Source organism: Microtus pennsylvanicus, chromosome 3 (assembly GCF_037038515.1).
Source record: "Microtus pennsylvanicus isolate mMicPen1 chromosome 3, mMicPen1.hap1, whole genome shotgun sequence".
Taxonomy (NCBI): Eukaryota; Metazoa; Chordata; class Mammalia; order Rodentia; family Cricetidae; genus Microtus; species Microtus pennsylvanicus.
In genome coordinates, this window is record NC_134581.1 from 109,196,187 (window position 1) to 109,202,186 (window position 6,000).

Genomic DNA, 6,000 nt, shown 5'->3' on the forward strand with positions numbered 1-6,000 from the left:
CATCAGACTGTAATCATTACACAGTGAGCATCACATGGTAATCACCAAGTGGTGACCAAAACAGAGTAGCCATCACTCAGTGGTCATCATATGGTGACCATCACATTATGGTTATCACACTCAGTCACAAACTGTTGTAGGGAGAGGGCCCACTTGTTTATTCCAGCCACCAGGCTAGCTTAGCCCTGAAATAACCACACAGAAATTGTATTCATTAAAACACTCCTTGGCTCATTAGCTCTAACTTCTTATCGGCTAGCTCTTACATATTAGTTTAGCCCATTTCTATTCATCTGTGTATTGCCACATGGCCGTGGCTTACTGGGTAAAATTCTAACCAACATCTGTCTCAGGCAGAGGATCCATGGCTTCTCTCCTACTCAGTTGTTTTCCTTCCAGAATTCAGTTCTGTCTTCCCTGCCTGCCTAAGTTCTGCCCTATCAACAGGCCCAAAGCAGTGTCTTTATTAACCAATGAAAGCTACACAAAGACAGAAGGACATCCCACACCAACCACCAAACAGTGACCATCATATAGTGGCGATCTCACAGTGTCAATCATGGGTTAGTCATCACTCAATTGTCATTATATCTTGGCCATTACATAGTGGACATAACTTTGCAGCCATTATTCCATGGTCAATATAGTGGTCATCACTCAGTGCCGATCACACAGTGGCCATTTCACAAGGACCATAATTCAGTGGTCATCACACAGTTACCATGACACAGTGGCCAGTACTCAGTGATCATCACATGTTAGCCATCACATATTGGACATCACATAGTATTCATTACACTGTAGCCATCACACACATGATGGATATCAAACCATCACACAGTGACCATAACTCAGAGGTCATCACATAGTGATTATCAATGAATATTGCACAGGTACCATTATACAATGTTCATTACTCAGTGGTAATCACATGCTGGCCAGCACACAGTAGCTGTTAATTGGTGATGGTGATCACACTGTGACCATAAAAGAGTGACCATTTCTTTATGGTCATTAAACCGTGGCCATCACACAGTGACCATAAGATAGTTGCCATCAAGAGTTGAGCATCCTACTGTGGCCATCATATGGTGGTCCTCACAGACTTACCATCTCATAGTGGCTACTACACTGTGGTCATCACACAGTGACTATCAAATAATGGCCATCACTGTATGATCATCACATAGTGGCCATCACCCAGTGATTATCACAAGGTGTCTATCACATCTTGACTATTACTCACTGGTCATTTAAGGGTGTCAAACACATAGTGGCCATGACAACATGGCCATCACACACTGACCATCACACAGGGTATATCATTCTGTGGTCATATATAGTGAACATTACACAATGACCATCACACAGTAAACATTATGTAGTGGCCATCACACATTGACCACAATGCAGGGATCATCACACTGTGGTCATCACACCATGACCCTTAATCAGTGACCATCACCCTGTGGCCATCACTTCATTGGCCTTCACTTGGTGGCTATCACACAATGGCCATTACATAGTGGTCTTCACATAATCACGATCATCTCATGGCCATAACTTATAGGATATTACTCAGTAGTCATCACGTCCTGGCCATCACATGGTGGTAATCACACAGTGACCATCACATGGTGGCCACCACATAACAATCATTTCCCAGTGGCCATCACACATTGGAAATCACAAGTGGTCATTAAAATGTGGCCATCACACCCTAGACATCACACAGTGGCCACCACATAGTAGTTATCACACAATGACCATCACACAGTACCTGCAGCACTTCATGCATTGGCCTTCATATAATGGATATAAAAGCATTCAAATGTGTAGAATACATTTGTCTGAAATGTGATTTATTTAGGAGCAAAAGTGGAGAGGGTTAGCAATTAAAACAATTTGTTTCCACTTATTGCTGTTTAGAGCTTTAATACTTAAATATATGATACAATTTCAAATGAATCAAAGAATATTTTTAGTAAGTTTGGAAAGAAGTGCCTCTTAATTTAGGTAACCAGAGAACTCTCAGTCTTGAAAAAGTACCCTTGTCTGTGCCTTGACAGGTACTTGAAATCTCAAGATAAAAAGGGGTTCTGGAAATATCAGGTGATATGGATCATGATGTAGACAAACTTACAGGAAACACATCACTTCACCCTAAGATTATAGAAATATATAAATGAAAAAGAGAATTCAGTCACCAGAAATAAGACTAAGTTTCTGCCTCTGCCCACATAAGTTTTCTTTCTTCCAGAAAACAGCATTAGGAGAGGCACAATTCATTTATTCATTAGGGGATTTGCCATATAGAAAAGGATATATGGCATGGGTCGCAGAGAAGGCGTACATTATTCTAGCATTCTCTAACAAGCCAGCCAAGCTTGCCAGGTTCCAAATTAGCATTTAGTCATTTGTCCTGTGAGAAAAATGCAAAATTATTTATTTATACCTCTTACAACTCTGCTTGGTTAGAGCTGTATCTGCATAATAGGCAGTGTGCAGGAAATATGCTTATGGTATCTACCATAAAAAGACGCTATTAAAATGACAATGTTACTGATGTCTCTAGCAGTGAGAATAAGCTCTCCATGAAAAAAAAATCATTCAGCAATAACAGGATAAACTAGAAGCTTTTATTAGCAAAGCACTCACAGTTTTACACACTGGACCCAAAGACATCTACATACGACAAAAGAGGAATCATCCCTCACTCGAAACCCAAGCCACCGCTTTGCCTCACCTGAGACCTGAGAGCACAATCCAGGCAAGAAGAGAGAGTGGACTGGAGAGATGACTCAGAGGTTATCAGCATCTACTGCTCTTGCAGAAATGGCAAGTTCAATTTCCAGCACACATGTGGCAGCTCACAAGCATCTGTAACTTGAATCCTAGGAGAATTCAGTGCCCTCCTCCGGCTCTATTGGCACTAGGAATACACATAATACACATACATATATGTAGACAAAATACTCTTCTTACACAGAAAATCTTAAAAATAAAGAGAATAATTCTACTTTTTATTAAAAAGAAAAGAAAACAGAAACAGACCCCCATTCAAAGAAGGAATGTAGAGAAATAATACCAAGTTGACTCAAACTTTGAAATTATTTTGTATCATAAGTTTACATTTTAGTGTCAATTGATGTCAATGGTGGCACACGTTGAAAGATATTAAACAAAAATCTTTGCAAACATCCTTTGAGACCTTTCTTACACTGTCCCTTAAATTCCCTGCTTTTAACCCTAGTTTTTCAATTTATATTTATTGTTTTTTCCCCTTATGATCTTGGAAGTTTCTGACTCCTGAGGTTTCATTAACCTAAAATTATCTTATCTCTACTCTGGTACTTCCCACTAACAGAAAAAGCTGTGCTTCCACCCACCAACCAGCCCACCCTTCGCAGTAAATTGTACTGCATATGCTGTGATGAAAAGACAGAGCTGGAGACAAACTGAGCGTATACAAGGAGGGGAAACACAGGGAAAGTGATTCTCCTTTGAATAAAACAGCATAGAGCAAGGCTTCTTAAACATTTTTCCATTTTGGCACCTACTCTCCTGAGAACATTTTATTTGACCATGGGTACACAGGTGCATAGAATAGTTGTGCAAACAGAATATTATTGGTAATGAAACATAAAGAAATCTTTAAATGGATTCTTTCGGCTTGGATATAGCTCAGTTGATGGACAAGCATGCACATGGTCCTGAGTAAACCTACACTAGCACTGTCTTAGGCATGGCTCTATTGCTATGAAGAAACACCAAAACCAAGGAAACTCTTATAAAAGAAGGCATTTAATTGGGAAGTTTCTTACAGTTTCAGAGGCTTGTTCCATTATCATCACGGCAGGGCACATGGCAGCTTGCAGGAAGGAAAACTTGGTGCTGGAGAAGGAGCTGAGAATTCTGTAGCCCGACCCATTGGTAGCAGAAAGAGAGACTGGATTTGGCACGGGCTTTTCAAAACTCAAAGCCAAAGCCCTGTGACCTTGTTCTTCCAACAAGGCCACACTTTCTAATCCTCAATAAATAGTAATAGTTCTACTCCCTGGTGACTAAGAATTTAAATATATGAGCCTATGAGAAACATTCTTATTTAAGTCACCATATTCCACTCCCTAACCCCCATAGGTTTATAGCCAAATCATAACACACAATACATTTAGTCCAACTTCAAAAGTCCCTATGGTTTTTCAGTCTTAGCACTGTTTAAAAGTACACTCTCTTTGAGACTTATGACAATATTTTATAAATTTTTTCATGTCTTTTACATACCAATCACAGTTTCCCCTCCCTCTGTTCTTCCCATTCCCTCCCCCTCCTCCCACTATCCCTGACATTCACTCACCCTCCATTCAGAAAGGGCAGGCCTTAGTGGGAGTCAACAAAGCATGTCATACCACACTGAGGCAGGACCAAGCTCCTCCGCCCTCATCAAGGCTAGGTGAGGCATCCCTGCTTGGGGAATAGGTTCCCCAAATATGTTCTAGTCAGTTGTCTCTGCGGGTTTCCCCATCATGATCTTGACCCACCCCATCTTGCTCGCATAATCTTTTCACCCTCTGATCAACTGGATTCCCGGAGCTTGGAGTTTGGCCCAGTGCCTGGCTGTGAATCTCTGCATCTGCTTCCATCAGTTACTAGATAATGACTCTCTGGTGATAATTAAAGTAGTCGCTCCCATCTGATTACAGAAGCCCAGTTCAGGCACTCTCTCCACTATTGCTACAATATCTTAGCTGGGATCATCCTTGTCGATTAATAGGAAGTTCCTTGGCACCAGGTTTCTCCCCTCTAACAAGATATTTCTTTCATTGCTCTCTCCCTCTGTCCCTCTCCAACCCATCCAATCCAATCCCTCATGTTCCCATTCTGTAGTCTCAAGGATGATTCTCAAGTTTCCCAGCACTGCGGTCCAAAATTTACTCAATCCTCCACACTCCGGCACAATGCCCCTTTTCGTAGGACCACATCTTTCCCAAATGACACTTTTTTGCAACAGAAAAAAGCAAAATTTTCTCAGGGTTTCTTGGCAGGGAACAAAGCCTATAAAACGGTCATCAGCTGGATTTCTGCATCCACCTTTTATTTCGTATTTCTGTAGAGAGCATACTCTGAGTTCATGTGGCAGCCAAAACTGTACCACCAGTGGGCAGGACACGTCTCCAAAACCTGCCACTTCTCTACATGCGTTAGTGTGTGTATCCACGTTCCTGGTCCCTGCTCTCTTCGACCCTTTCTGATTTCCTACATCCTCTTCACCTTCCATTGTCAATCCTCCCTCTAGGCTTCCACTTTATTGTCACAAAAGCTTGGACTTTCACTGAGATAGAAAAGACAGCATCATACAAATGTTAGTCTGTATGTCATATTCTTACAAATAATTATTTATATGAGAGAATAGACTATGTTTGTCTTACCTCCGGTCAAAGATGTGTGGGCCCTGGGAGATGCTTGGTACTAGATAGACTTAAGTCACTGTGACCAACTTGGAAAAACAGGATAAAGCCCAGATTTCTAAAAAGGCTTCAATTGCGAGGAGTAAAAAAAATGCACGACTAAATAAAGTTGACTCTGACAAATGCTGTTACCAAACACCCAAAGTTCTGACTGCCAAGACCCTTCCCTCTCTTCCTTATTTTTCTCAAAAACTGAGAGTTTTGCCTTGAAATAAAATGTTTAGTTTTTATATAATTTGAAAGGTGATTATTGATCTTCTCAAACTAGGCTATTTGCTACCCTCTCTAAAACATGCTTTTTAAAAAAAAAAAAAAAAAAAAAAAAAAAAAAAAAAAAAGCTCAATGTCTATATGTCTTGTCTGCTTAGCAGACAAGTGTGACAGCTCAACTTTTTAAATATTCCCTTAAATTCCTCCTGGGCTTTTCATCTCCCTCTGGCCATAGCAGACTCATTTGTAATGGAGATTGGCCACAGATTCCAAAGCTTTGCTAATCCCCTGTAAGAAAGACAACCTTGGGGGTATTCAGGTT